This window comes from Arvicola amphibius, chromosome 4 (assembly GCF_903992535.2).
Source record: "Arvicola amphibius chromosome 4, mArvAmp1.2, whole genome shotgun sequence".
In the NCBI taxonomy this organism is placed as follows: domain Eukaryota; kingdom Metazoa; phylum Chordata; class Mammalia; order Rodentia; family Cricetidae; genus Arvicola; species Arvicola amphibius.
Genome location: NC_052050.1, coordinates 63,963,083 through 63,978,731, shown reverse-complemented (window position 1 = coordinate 63,978,731; position 15,649 = coordinate 63,963,083). Strand labels below are relative to the sequence as shown.

The window sequence follows — 15,649 nt, the reverse complement described above, 5'->3', positions numbered from 1 at the left end:
CAGTGAGTTTATTGAGATTACTTATGGGGCATGGATGAGGGGCTAGTGACCGGAGCATGAGAGACACAAAAGTAGCTACACCCAACGTGGATGATGGCTTCCCCAAGGTTACATGGATGGAGCCCCCTCCCTGCAGTTTTCCCCAGCTATATTTTCTAGCTCCACCGGCCCAGTGCAGTTAGAACAGAATTATGTACAAATGGCTGAGAGGATCAGCCGGATATCCAGGCGAGGATCCAACGACTCACCTCACCGTCCCCTCTTTCTAGGAACCGATATTAAGAGTCCACAGGCCACAACCTGACTGAATCCCACAATTAGGCACAGCTGATCTCATGAAGACGGCGGCAACTTGTCTGGGAAGGTAGCACACTACAGCCCTGGAAATGACCTAACACATAAGGCCTGGCTGCTAAGCTGGCTAATGGGCCTCTCCCTTTACTGTATGGCAGAGGTGATAACACTGTAGTAATATGCCAGGTGACCTCAGCAATGGAGAGTTCAGAGGCCTGCTAGGCTCTCCCCAAAGGTGACATTTAAGCTTGACCACTTACCAGCCTCTTGACTCGAAGCTCAACTTCATGGCCTCACTTCCCACGCCTGAAGAAAGGAAAGATGGCAGCGCTGCCTGGCGGAGAGGCCGGAGCAACTATTTAGTCTTTCTCTACTCCTTCATGTGTTAGTGGTAAATGTACAACACGAGGACACTTCCAAACAACCAAAGTATGAGCCATTTTCCACGGCTGTCTCGCATTTTCTTAACTCCATGGCTGAGGGCTCAGAGAAAACACCTACGATTCTCATTCAAGTCATTAGATTCACTTGGAGGAATTGTTAAAATCAAGCCTTTCCGGAGGACCCCATTCCAGATTTCTCATTTAGTCAGTCTGGCTGAAGGATAAGAATTTGTATTCGTAACAGTGCAAATGCTGCTGAGTCAAGAGACACCTTTTGAGACCCACTGAGACACGTATTTCTTTCCTTTCCAGCTGTGGTTCACTGTTGGGCCTCCTAACTGTTGGCCACAATTCTTCAGGCACTTTTCCTCACCTGCCCTCCTGCATCTCCCCATCACCTGAAAGACATCACATCTGTGTAGAAAATGGGGCCGCTTGTAGGCAAGGAATTCATCCCAAGCCCACCTTGAGGCCCTTCCACCTCCAAGCCCTGCCATATGTGACCCTTGTCACCTGGTAACCTTTTCTCTGTCGCTGCTAGCTAGAATGTCACCGCCTCTGTTTAAGGCCCGCATATCCTTAAGTAGAGTAGTCCTGAGGATGGAGGTATGATGGTCAAGGGTGTCCCTCCGTCGGAACGACTAGATGTCTGCAACCCCGGCTGACACGATAGGGTGTGAGGGATTGCCAGCAGCCAGAAACAATGGCGACAGATCTCCCTTTGCATCATGCTCGCCCTACTTCATGTTAGGGAGAACCATTGTTCGCTCTTTATTCTGTCGTTTCTCTTTCACGAAGAAAGTCTGTGCTTGAGTCCATGGGGCACATCACCGTCTTGTGTGGTCTGAAGGGACTGTCCTGTAGGGACATCTTCCCAGAAAGCCAGTTCTCACAGAGAGACCAAGATGACAGGACACCCTCTGACATGCCCTTAGTTTCCACGGTGGGTCTCCCTGTGGGTCCCTCCTGAAAGACCCAGGCCCACAGTGACCTCTGAAGTCAGGATCTAAGAAGGGCAGCCATGAATCTATGGGTGAGGGGCTCAATGTCTCAAATGTTCTTTAAAAAAAAAAAAAAAAAGGCTCTAAGGGACTAGAGATGTAAGTCAGTTGAGGATCTTAGAGAGAAGACAACAAATTCAAGAGACTAGTAAGAAGCCATGCAGGTCACGACACACCAGCATCCAGGAAGGGATGCCAGCAGAGAGAAAAGACAAAATGGCTGATGTAATGATTTGAGGCAAAACAACCGTTTTTAAAGTTCCTAATCTCATGAGATGCCTGCCCTCTCTTCCCAGAGACAAATGGGGCTTCCCCGCTTCCCAAATTATCCACCACATTGGCTCAGGACACAGTCTCATCTCATGAATAATTTAGGGCTTGAGATTGGTCCCCCTTTTTTTCTGACGATGGACTCGGTCACATAGCAGACTGCCTGTAACTTTCCAACCCTCAGAACTTTGGGACAAGCAGGAACCAGCTGACAGAGGAGAAAGGGGCATGTGCGTATCTGTGGCGCTGATAAACTCTTAAGTGCTCTTTATACTGGTAATGTACCAGAATCTATTTCTTGGGTTAAAGTGCTTTTCGAGCATGCATAAAGCCCTGGGCTCCATTCCATGCACTTTGTAAACCAGGTGGGGTGGTGCACCCCTAAAATTACAGTACTTGGGAGGTGGAAGCAGGATCGGGAGTCCAAAATCAAAGGAAGGTTGGGGCTTTAGTAATTGAAATAGATGAGTTGACTTGGTCACTTCAAAGCATTCATGGGGAACATCAAGCTCTTCCAAAATGTGAGCAAGAATACATAAGAATACAAGGCTCTGAAAGGTCAGTCAGGCTGAAGCCACCTTCAGGATGCAGGAGGTCATTGCAGCATCAGCATCTCAGTGAGGATCTCAGTAAGTACTCACAAACTGACAGGAATTTGAGTGAGAAATCCAAGGCTCTGGGCAGGGCATAGCCAAACGTCCGATTTGTTTAGACAGAAGATTTGTAGGACATGAACATTATTCTAGACTTTACAAAATGAAACCAGCATGGTGAGGCCTCTCCTGGGTCACGTTGGGTGGTGTCGATCCAGCTCCTGAACTGCACTGTCCTGGTCCCTCCTTTGAAGTGGCACAGTAAGTTTCCATCTGCCTCCTTTACTGGATGGGATGAAAGCCGAACGCTGTTGCTGACAGCAGCATCACCTGAGGCTGCCCCAACTCTACAGCCCTGGCTGTGAGAGCATCTGTGGATTGCTGGGCTCTGAGTGTCTCACACGCTGAACCAGCCTGTTCATAACAGCAGGTCTGGGTGTAGATATACACACTGCAGGTAGACATCCATCTGGGCCTGGGGAGGTCAGACAGCATCTCAGGTTCACACCATCGATTTGAGCCCAGCATCAGAGATACCTGTGAACTTCTTGGTGAACATTCAGTGCCAGTACAGATGTAGGATGGTCTCACTGAGGCAGCGTCCCAGCCTGGTCTTAGCGCTTCTCAAGGAATTCCACCTCTTTCCACACCTTCACTTTCTTGCCCAGTTCAGGTCCCTTCTTTGTTTCCCCTCCCATCTTGTGTTATGAAAATTGGAAGCAGCTGAGAACCCTGCAGATCACAAACAGGATTTGGAGTGCCGAGACCTCTGCTAACATCTAATTCATTCCCGAGCAGCAGCCGGTTGCCGTTACAATCTATCTGCCTCCAGGTGCCACATGGACTCCAATTTGTTCTGCTTCAGACCTGGGTATTCGGATTCTCTGTCTCCCTGAGTCCCCAGGCGTCCCTTCTCATGCAAAGAGGCATCTTCTTGGGTGGGGAAGTCTGGGTACCTGATTGACACAAATAGGAGGTTATGTATGGACTGAGAAGATCCTCGATTTAACTTCTGGTGCCTTCCAAGAAACATTCTACAAATAGTGCCAAACAGCAGGAGCTGGGAAATGCCATGAAGACGAGACCGACATGAGTCCTCCTGCTCTTATTAGGCTTGGGCAAGGAACACAGGTAGCAAGTCTGAAGATTAATGGTGATGAAAATGCCCTAGGACAACACCCAGGATGGAGGAGAGGACACACCTGAGGGTGTTAAAGTTGCTGGTCTGGGGAGGAATGGACCTTGAGGTTGGAATGACCAGAAACGTAGTGAGGACAGAACAGCTGCACTTAGATGGAAATTTCAAGTAAGACAGTTCTGGAAAAAATAAAACCCAGAAGGAACAGTGTAGGCAGAGGGGATGTCAGAAGTTGCAGAAGTTGTTAGGTGGGTCCAAGTTTTGAAGGTCCACGAAATAGGTTTGAGAGGCAGAGGGATTGGTGAGCCCAGTTCCAGAAGATGAGTCTCAGGGTCAGCAAGGGACAGCCCAGGTTAGGCCTCAAAGACCTGGGGGCTCCCCAGTTACCTCCTCTTTGCAAAGTCCTCAGCTCTTCAGACAAGCAACACAGAAGCTGCATGGTTTGCGTTTGTCATCATGCTAAAGTCCAACTCAGACCTGAGCTAGGTCCATGTCTTTCTGCATCTGTCTATATAACCTTGTCAATGTTCTGGGGTCATGGGAGAATCCTGGGATAGTCTGATGGCTCAAGGATGGCTTAAGGAAGACTGCAGGCAAGAAGCAGATTCCTTTTGTAGCCAAGGAAGTGCTTGGGTTCAGCCCAAGGGTAGGCAGCCTCAGCAGGGCAGAAAGCCTGAGTCTTAGAAGTGCATGAGCAGAAGATGGAAGTCAACTGGAAGGAGCTTATCAGAGGTCTGAGGACATGGTTCAGTGGGCAAAGCATTTGCCTAGCAAACCTAAGGATCAGATACTCAGATCACACATAAAAGCAGGGTGAGTGTAGCTCTCCACCCGCTATCCCAGCACAGGAAGCAGAGACAAGGGTGCCTTGGAGCAAGCTGCTTAGACAGACTAGATGCCAAGAAGAGTCCCTCAACAAGTGACCCTGGCTTAATTTGCAAGGTAGAGAGCAATCAAGAGAGACATGGAATGTTAACCTAGTGCTTCAATATGCATATGCACACATGTGCATTAACATCTATGCACAGATGGGCACACACATGTGCCCACATACATATACACACACTACATATACTCATGCAGAAAAGACAATGTTCTAGATTGTGGTAAGAAGTACCATGTTCTATGACAAGGATAGCAAGGATCATGATGGCAACATATCAAACAGTCAAGGAATGCCAAACACGTCGGGGTATGTCATCTCATTTAATCTTCCTAGAAACCCTATCACAAAATCTCTCATCCCCACTTACAGCCATGAAGCTCTGTTGATCTAAAGGCTGGGATCTGAGCCTCCAGCAAACAATGGTGCCATCTGCAATAGAAGCTCACACTTTAAAAGCCTGTAGGACAGCCGACTAGAATCCATACCGTGACACTGTGTGTCTTGCTTTCTGATTTCTGTCACAAGAATCATCATGGGATGTGCCTGAGTGTGTCATTCCCTCACAGCCTTCATAACCCCCTTCACGTGCTGGGTAATAATACGCAATTGATTTGCTAGTGTGGTGGGGGAGAGCAGCTAAAAAGAGATGTTTTCACTGCCGCAAAATTATTCCCTGGAGATCATGTTGTGGTCCAGCCCTCCTCTTTTCTTCACTTTATTTGAGCAATATGTTAGCTGCCAAAAACAAAGGTTAAGCGATGTCAGTGGAGAAATAGAAATAAAAACTCGCCGGCCTAAGTGCGTGATGTTTCCATCATTACCTTCTTTCACATTTTAATTGAGGTTGTGGCTCTCTGGAGGCCGCAGTACAAGCTTCTGTTCTTTCTTTCTTTATATATATGAGGGGTGTCACACATCTAAAGGTCAGTGGACCTACTTTCAGGAGTGGACTCTTTGCTTCGACTGTGTAGATCCCATGCTGGAGGCAAGCACCTTTATTCATTAAACCATCTTCTCAATCAGAGATGAGGATGTTTTAAGAGTAGAAAATGAATTCTTGACATAGATGTTAATATATCCAGAGTTTAATTTGTCTACAAGTTCTCTGGCCTTTTCCAAGTCTCCTATCTTCTTCTAGTAAAAGCCTTTTTTTCCTTACTAACTAACCTTTTCATATGGGGTGTGCCTCGTGCTAACTGGAGTTTATAGATATAGAGGTCCTGGAGGACCCTGGCTAGCTGGGCCTGCAGAGAACACATTTATTCCACAGGGTGATTGCACTGGAGAGCACAAACCTAGGTGCTGGCCTGGTTCCAGGGTCTGGACACATCTCACCTCACCTCAGTGACCTCTGAAGTTTGGGTATCATTCCTTTGCAGTTGAGGGTCTGAGACCCAAGAGATGCTGTGTTTTGGCTAGAAAAACAGCACTGGACAGGAAAGAAAAGATTTTTCCAGGAATAAGGATCTCAGGGAAGCCTTCCAGGGGAGTTAAGAGAGCCCCGGAAGACAGAGGGCTTCCCTGAGTGAGGAGCAAAGGCCCGGGCTCAATAAGTAGTAATCTTCGTTTTCTCTCCCCCTCTCTCTCCCTCTCCCCATCTCTCTCTTGCTCTTTCCTTCTCTGTGTTCCTCTCCCTCTCAATTTTCTCCACCCATCTCTCATAGCATTCTGAGCTTGGATCTATTTTTTTTTCTTGCCCAAACCTTGATAGTCACACTTGCCTTGTAAAGGAGGTTTTAGCATTTGGCAGTGTTCTCTAGTTTGCCTGTGAAACATCAGGAGCATGGGGCTATAAGAGCAGAACCCACCCCCATAGTGTGCCTCAGAGACAATGGGTCTGGGGAACCCTTGCTGAGGTTTAGGAGGGGAGAACCAGGCACAAGGGGAACAGACTCCCTTCAGGAGGACCCTGGGGTGCCTTTGTCTCTCAGAGAACAGCTCAGCAGTATGCCCCAGAGATGATAAGATGTTCTAGGCAGAAGCCCAGGAGAAAACTGGCTCGGGAATAGAGGGAGTTGGTGGGTGCTGGGTACCCTCCTCTATTCTCCGCTAATAAGGAGCTACTTTAGGCAGAAGCTAGAAAAAACCCCTCCCCCTGACCTTGAAGAGGCTTTTGGGGAGAAACAGGGGATCTGTTCTTCTGTCTGACAGAAATGAAAACTCTAAATTCTTTTTCTCTTGGTCCTGTGACCCTCTGGAGTTCTCCTGGATGGAGTCTTCACTCTGGAGGGATCCTGGGTGTGTGCAGCTCGCTGATTACCATCCCAGAATTAAGAGAGTTTTCTCTCCCTGGGAGCTCTTGGATCCAGAGCTTGCAACAACACTAGAGGCTTACTTGAGTTCCATGAGCAGCTGCAGTTGGCATATCCCACATACCCCTGGAAGTCTCCCCCCACCCACCTCCACGGCAACCTCACCTTTTTGTGTCCTCTCTGCCTTGACTCTATTAAGATGCTTGTGCCACAGAACATTTTTTTTTAAAAAGATCCTTTTTTCATTATACATACCAATCCAAGTTCCCACTTCCTCCCCTCCTCCCATTCCCTTCATATACCCTCACACCCCACCCCTATCCACTCATTGCTTTGAGGAAGGTCCAAGGTCCTCTCTACTATATCTAGGCTGAGCAAGGTATCCCTCCAAAGAGAATGGGCTCCAAAAAGCCAGTACAAGCAGTGGGAGTAAATCCTGGTCTCACTGCCAGTGGCCCTGTAGTCTGCCCCAGCCATACAACTGTCACCCACATTTAGAGGGCCTAGTTTGGTCTTATGCTGGTTCACTTGCTGTCCAGCTGGAGTTGGTGAGTTCCCATTAGCTCAGGTAAGCTGTTTCAGTGAGTTTCCCAATCATGGTCTTGACTTCTTTGCTCATATTTTCACTCCTCCTACTCTTCAGCTGGACTTTGGGAGCTCAGCCAAGTGCTCTGCTGTGCGTCTCTGCCTCTACTTCCATTAGTTGCTGGATGAAATGTCTACAATGACATTTAAGGTAGTCATCAATCTGACTACAGGGCAAGGCCAGTTCAGGCACCCTCTTCACTATTGTTTAGGGTCCTAGCTGGGGTCATCCTTGTGGATTCCTGAGAACTTCTCTAGTGCAAGGTTTCTTGCTGGCCCCATAATGGCTCCCGCAGTCAAGATATCTCTTTCCTTGTTCTCTGTTTCTGTCCTTCCCCCTTCTCGACCATCCTGTTCCCTCAAGTTCTCCTCCCCACTCCCTTTCTCCCCCCCTCCTCCCCTTCTGCCTTCCCTTCTTCCCCAACCCCCAAGCTCCAAATTTGCTCAGGAGATCTTGTCTATTTCCCCTTCCCAAGGGGATCTTTGCATGTTTCTCTTATGGTTCTCCTTGTTACTTAGCTTCTCTGGGATTGTGGACTATAGGTTCCTTATCCTTTGCTTTATAACTAGCATTCACCTATGAGTACATATAATACTCATCTTTCTGAGTCTGGGTTACCTCATTCAGGATTTTTTTTTCTAGTTCGCAAATTTCAAGATGGCATTGTTTTTTTTTTCCTGCTGAATAGTACCTTAATATGTAAATTAGCAGATTTTCTTTGTCCATTCTTTGATTGAAGGGCATCTAGGTTGTTTCCAGGTTCTAGCTATTACAAATAATGCTCCTATGAACATAGTTGAACAAATGTCCTTGCAGTATGATTGAGCATCCATTGGGTGTATGTCTGCATCTCTGGGATGAAGCTGACTTGATCATGGTGGATAATTTTTTGATGTGTTCTTGGATTCAATTTGCCAGTATTTTACTGAGTATTTTTGATGTGTACTTGGATTCAATTTGTCAGTATTTTACTGAGTATTTTTGCATCAATGTTCCTGATAGAAATTCATCTGTAATTCTCTTTTTTGGTTGAGTCATTGTGTGGTTTCAGTATCAGGGTAACTGTAGCCTCATAAAAAGAGTTTGGCAATGTTCCTTCTGTTTCTATTATGTGGCACAATTTGAGTATACGTATTAGCTCTTCTTTGAAGTTCTGATAGAATTCTGTGCTGAAACCATCAGGCCCTGGGCTTTTTTTGTTTGAGAGACTTTTGATGACACCTTTTATTTTCTTGCAGGTTATAGCTCTATTTAAATTGTTCACCCGGTCTTGATTTAATTTTGGTATGTGGTACCTATCCAGAAAATTGTCCATTTCTTTTACATTTTCCAATTTTATGGAGTTTTTTTTATGGTTTTCATAGTTTGGCCTAATGATTGTCAAAATTTCCTCAGTGTCTGTTGTTATATCCATTTTATTTCTGATTTTGTTAATTTGGATGCCCACTCTGCCTTTTGATTAGTTTAGGTAAGGGTCTTTCTAGCTTGCTGATTTTCTCAAAGAACAAGCTCATTATTTCATTGATTTTTTTATATTGTGTTCTTTGTTTCTATTTTATTTCAACCCTCAATTGATTATTTCCTGTCATCTACTCCTCCTGGGTGATTCTGTTTCTTTTTGTTCTAGAGTTTCCAAGTGTGCTGTTAAGTCGCTAGTGTGAGATTTCTTTATGTAGGAATTAGTGCTATGAACTTTCTTCTACTGCTTTCATAGTGTCCCATAGGTTTGGGTACATTGTGCCTTCATTTTTGTTGAATTCTAGGAAGTCTCTAATTTCTTTCTTTATTTTTTCCTTGACCCAGGGGTGGTTTAGTTGAGCACTGTTCAATTTCCATGAGTTTGTAGGCTTTCTGCAATTAGTATTGTTGTTGAATTCTAACTTTAAATCATGGTGATCTGAGAAGATACAGGGGGTTATTTCATTTTTTTGTGTGTCTGTTGAGGTCTGCTTTGTTACCAAGAATGCAAAAATTGTCTTTTAAGAGCAACAATGATGAAAGAATGTAGGCACAAGCCTTGATTACTCAGACAAATTTTTTCTGTACCAAAAAGCATCCTCAGTTAAGGTCTGAACCTTTCCTGCCTCCTTGCCAACTTTACTACCAGTGTTAAAACCCAGGGAGTTTAGAAGCACAGGGTATTCACTGACTGTTTGCAAAAATAAGTAGGATATTTTTGCAACTAACTAACTCCTCCACTGCCAGAGTTTGTGAAAAAACAGAGTGGAGTTTTATAGAGGAAATGCTTACTTGGTAACCCCCACTCTCATGGCCCAAAGGGAAGATGGAACAGCCCTTGTGCATCTCTGCCTTAGATGGACAGCGAGCCTGATACATTGGCACAGAATGGACCGACTCACCCATGTGTGCAATAAGGTGCTGATGGGAGAAGTAGCTTCCTGATGCCTTAAGGAAGACTGGCCACTCAGAGCCGTCTATACCAGCCAAACCCACCAAAGCGGGGATGAGGGAGACAGGAGAGTGATAGGTCAGGATCTTCAGAATCTTGTCCAAGAGGGACCGCAATGGGCAATTCCTTTTCGTGGGTATTTACAGAACACTTACTGTTTGCTGAGACTGGTACAGCACTCACTTGATTTAAGAGTGGCAGTAAGTAAAATTCAGATATCAATTATATCCCCTCATACCCACACAAGGGTCAGCATTCAGAAATCTATGAACCCTTCCCCGAACGAAGGTCAAGCCTCAAAGTGTAAAAATGAGATTTGAATGGAGGCTGGTCCTCATTGAGACTTTGCTCTGAACCTTGATAATAAGGGCCTCACATTACAAAAGGAAATAGTAACCCAAACATTTGGGTGAGCCGTACTCTAATTGGTCCATTGTTAATCCAGAGGTGTCAGGATTCTTGCTTGGTCCTGCTTGTTGAAAGAACGCGGGGCTGCGTCCCGCCACCCGGCCGCTGGCTAGCTTTACACCCGAAATAATTACACGGAAACTGTATTCTTTTAAAACACTGCCTGGCCCATAGTTTCAGCCTCTTATTGGCTAATTCTCACATCTTCCTTTAACCCATATTTAGTAATCTGTGTAGCACCACGAGGTGGATCTCTTACCAGGAGAGATCTTAACCTGCATCCATCTTGGAGAGGAGAAGCATGGCGACTCACTATGGCGACTGCCTGAAGCGTCTCCCCAACTCTGCTTCCTTGTTCCCACAATTCTGTTCTGTCTACTCCACCTACCTAATTTTCTGTCTCTTAAAGGGCCAAGGCAGTATCTTTATTAACAATGAAAGTAACACATAGACATTCCTCCATCACCTGCTTGTTTCAGTAAAACCCTAATTAAGTAGCTGTCTGGAGGAGCACAGATATGAGGCTGATGAAGTCAGTAGAGGATATGACGGCAGAAGATGTGTGTGTGTGTGTGTGTGTGTGTGTGTGTGTGTGTGTGTGTGTGTGTGTGGGGTATGGGTGTGGATGTACGGGAGAAATGGGTGTGGGTGTAGCCAGAGGCCAACCTTCAGTGTCAGCCCACATCTGTTGGCTACCTTGTTTTCTAAGATAAAGTTCTTTGACTCAGCTACACTGGATAGTCAGTGAGCTCCAGGAATCGGTCTCCCTTCTGTGCCTAATTTTTACATGTATTCTGGGGACTGAACTCAAGTCCTTATGTTGCATGCCAAGTATTGCATAAATAGAGCCATTTCTCCATTCCTAGTAGAAGTAATTTTTCAAACCAGAACAGGGTTTGCTATCTGTACATGCAACCACATCAAGTTCACCTATTCCTATGCCCCAATATCCTGTGACCCTTATACTGACTCACCTGAAGCTTTCTTAGCATCTCTGGCATATGTTGGGCTTGTTTCATTGTCTCTGACCTATCTGGATGATGTCTGAGTGACATACCAAGGCAGGAGCCATCCTGGAGCAGCTCAGGTCCAGAGTTTATCTCCAAATGCAGCTACTGAAACTGTTTGGCTAACATTTGGGATCACGTCTAAGCTGAAGGAGGAGAAGGGCTTTGCCTGCCATTTTTAGAATTCCTGTCCAGAGCCCACAGATAAACTACTAAGTAGAGAAAAAACAAAAGCAAATCAATTTTCGGAATCCGAGAGTCTCTGGCCGTGCTCAGTTCTGGTGTGTAGATACTCATAGGCAAGCTTGTATCTTTTGCCTTGACCTTCCGGTGGTCACACTTCAAATCCCAGGCTACCCAGCCTCACCCATTGGCCCACATGTAGACACTGGCTGCTCTGGCAACTGCTCACTCCATTTTATGTTTGGACAGGACCCCCCCCATTCACTGCTGTGCTACCACCCACTCTAGGTTGTTGCTGTTGCTGCCGTTTTTACTGTGCTGGGCCTCAAACCTGCGGCCTCACATGCAAGTAGGAGCTATTCCACCAAGCTGCAGCTTCTCAGTGTGGCTCTGAATGTGACCATTCTATAACTCAAGGCCTGGAGCTTGCAAAACTAAGCGACGTTCTCACGGCACATGCTGATCGCCAGCCTCAGATTCTACACCTAGTGTCCTTCCTGCTAAAGTCGCCACCACGTTAGCTAGATTTTTCTCATCTCTGGCTGTTGGTTCTACAATCAGTTAGCCTTGGGACAGTCCTAGACTAGCTGTTGACAAATTTTCTCACTTGTTGTGAGTCATTTTGATTCATTTGCTCCCACTCAGTGTAGATAGCTCTCCGTTCTTGGTAAAGCAACAAGTAGCCAGTGGTATAACTCGCAAACACAGGAGTGATTTTGGGCATTCATTCATTTATTCATTCATTTAAAGCATTTTGCTCATCACAACAAAAAAGACTTCTGGCAACTGTATTAGGAGGAAGAACATAGGGTGTCGAACAGTGGCCTGTGCTTTGTGCCTGTGTGCTCTTGGGGGTGAATGAGGAGAAGGATAAATTGTGGGTACGGTGGTCAATAAGGAGACTTGGAGAGCAATGAAGTACCAGCATGGGGAATGCTAAAGAGAAGGAGGGGGAGTAAAAATAGGAGCGGGTCGGGGGCAAGGGAGAGGAGGAGGAGAGAAGAAAAGAAAGAAGAGGAAAATGAAGGAGAAGGGGGAAGGGAGAGGCTTGTGATGATGAGAGAGTAGAATTAGCCCTTTGGGAAGAGGGGTCAGGAGGTAAGACCCAAACATTTGAGCTGAGGACTCCCTGAAGAGAATCTGTCAATCATGTCCTCCATTTAGGGTCAGAGAGTAGCAGGTGCATGGCCCCAGAGCAGGAAGAGGCCTGGTGTTTGGAGAGCAAAAGGAGAGCCATGCAGCTGGAATTGCCTAAGCAAAATAATAGAGCAGCGGGTGCATTGATCACCAGGCACCCGGGCCAGGACCCAGAGGGCCATTAGGTAATGTAGTGGTGTTGAATACAGGGAATGATCAGAGCTCGGAAATAGATCCAGAGCAAGGGAGCTCTGGACAGTTAGTCTGGTGTGAATTCAGAGACAGAGACCGTGGAAGACTAGAACAGGCAAGGGCAATTATCCAGATCAGAGATGATGGAGATGGGCTTGAAGGCAGGGTGTGTGTGCATGTGTGCGTGTGCATGTGTAAGCGTGTGCTTGTGTGAGCATGTGCATGTGTATGTGTGTGTGTCGGTGTGTTAGGGAAGGTTGTCTAGTGTGATGGAGAGAAGACTATAGAAGATCATTCTACTATGATTGCATTTACAAAATCTCAAGGTATTCAAGATAGCATCTGTCAAGAACAAGACGAGCAGTTTGGCCCAGAGTTGAGGAAAGGAGACAGGTTTCTTCTAAGGTCTTCAAAAGTTAGGAACATCATCCCTTCCCATTCCTTCCTGCTCCTTCTCGGTAACGGTGCTAGGAACAGACCCCAAGGCCTTGCACATGCTAGGCAAGTGCTCTACCACGGAGCTACATCCCCAACCCCATGCCTGCATATTCTTTATCTGCTCTTCTTTGTAGAAGGGAGCGGTGGGGCTGCGTCCCGCCGCAGGGCTGCGTCCCGCCACCCAGCCGCCAGCTAGCTTTACACCCGAAATAATTACACGGAAACTGTATTCTTTTAAAACACTGCCTGGCCCATAGTTTCAGCCTCTTATTGGCTAATTCTCACATCTTCCTTTAGCCCTTATTTAGTAATCTGTGTAGCACCACGAGGTGTGGCTTACCAGGAGAGATCTTAACCTGCGTCCATCTCAGAGAGGAGAATCATGGTGACTCACTATGGCGACTGCCTGAATTGTCTGCCTGACTTGGCTTTCTTTGTCCCACAATTCTGTTCTGTCTACTCCGCCTACCTAATTTTCTGTCTCTTAAAGGGCCAAGGCAGTATCTTTATTAACAATAAAAGTAACACATAGACACTCCTCCATCACTTCTTCAGGCCCTGGAAGAGGCAGCCCAGCTAGAGAACTGTTGAGTTGGACAGGATCAAAGCCTGGAAAGCCCTTAGGGTGCTGTTGCTCAGACCCATGTGTAGTGAAAATGCCAACATGATGATCCTATAGAGCTCCATCCCTTTTGATGCTTCTCCCAAGTTCTTTAGCAGGAATCCCTGGACCATGCATTCTCCATATGCTCCCTGGTGCAGGATGGAAAAATGGGCCGTTTCTCCTGTCTGGCTAGGCCCTGCTGCATCAGATGGTGCTGAGGAGGAGAGACTGCATCGCTGCTTTGAACACTGAGTGCCCCGCCGCATATGTGAAGCCCACAGATGAGCTCAGAACAGATTTGTGGGGACTGAAGCGACAGAAAAGATCCTGTCTCCAAAGCCAAGCGCAGCTGAGAAAAGATTCGCACTTCCAACGCCCTTACCCTCCCTCACCCTCAGTGACCTCTTCTCCAGAGTCAGCTTCCAACCCAGTGACCTCAAGTGATTCCCGCAGAAACTTGAAGGTCGTGTGGTCCTTATCTGTCCTCACTATTGAAAAGGAACCTCATTTAGTAAGGAGCAGTCACAGGCTGTGGGGTAGGATGAGGGAGACACATGCCACAAAGGTTTCCTTGCCTTTAAGGAACCCTTATTTCCACTGCCCTCCTGGCTACAGTTTTCCCTATCACGATCCCTCAACAGTGTCACACAGACTGGTACTTGCAAATGATACACTACTTAGAAGGGACAATATAAGAATTATTTATCAACCATCTATATGCGGGCCTGAAAAAGTTAGCTCTCTGTTTATCTGAGAACTTACTTGAAAGTTCTGAGCAGGGATATAATTTCAGGTTTCAGTGGGTGCCAGAAGAATTTAGTAAGCTGAGACACAGCCCCCAAAGAACAGAGGAAATGCCACACACATGTGTCACAAACTGTCTCAAATGGTGGCTGTCTTATATTTGATGTGAATTTCTAAGTATTACTTATTTACTTATTTCATAGTTAGGGTCGTAGGGAAATGCATGGCAGGCACAGTTTGGCCCGTAGATGGGCACTTTTTTTTCTTTCTAGGCAATCAGGGTCATGCTGTGAGACGTTTTTCTTTTAATTAAAATATTTTTTACATTTATATACTTACTGTGCCTGTATGTGAGTACATGGTACAGCACACATGTGGAGATCAGAGAACAACTTGCAGGACCCAGTTCTTTCCTTCCACCGTGTGTGTCCTAGGGATTGGCAGCAAGCTCCTTTACTTGCTGAATCCTATCATTGGCCAGATGGGAGGCTTTTAGAAAACTAATGTAGTCCTCCATTGTCCCTGTTCTTGACTTTGCATGTGCCGTAGCCACTGACGCTGGTTACCCATGTGGTCCCCAGAGGTATCCGGTTTTGCAAACCTCCCATTGTGCATATTGAATTTGTCTTTGGACAAATACTGAGGGCACACTCTGCGTTTGGCACTGTAGGGTATGTAAAGATAACCGACAAGACCTTTCCTTCATTTATCGATTCAACCGGTGTGCTTTGGGCATCTGCCATTTGCAAGATACTAAGGTACAACCCAAGTCCCTGTTAGAAAGACAGATAATAAACCACAGCAAGGTGTGATGGATGTGACAACCAGAGATATTCAAAGGTCTTCGGGGATGCCTCAATAGCATCAGGCAACAGCATCTTCCACCCCCACAAGTACCTTCAGGCATCAGAATGGCGATTCAAAGAATGAAGTGCTACAGGACACAAGAAAGTCACTGTGCCTGCCGCTAATGCTTCCCAGAGTGCAGCGCTCATCAGACCAAGAGGTGTCAAAGGAGACTGGGAAGGAGGGAACATGGAAGCTTATCCTTAGAGGATCTGCTCTCGGAGTCTGCTCTTGGAAACAGTGATGGGACGGGTTAATTCTAAGTAGAGAAACTTCA

General features: G+C 46.3%; 1 protein-coding gene across 6 annotated transcripts in view; it reads left to right on the top strand.

The window, feature by feature from the left end:
- The window catches only part of Gria1 (glutamate ionotropic receptor AMPA type subunit 1), a 316,597-nt gene that overhangs the window by 39,742 nt on the left and 261,206 nt on the right, over window positions 1-15,649 (top strand). The gene's annotated exons all lie outside the window — the stretch shown is intronic.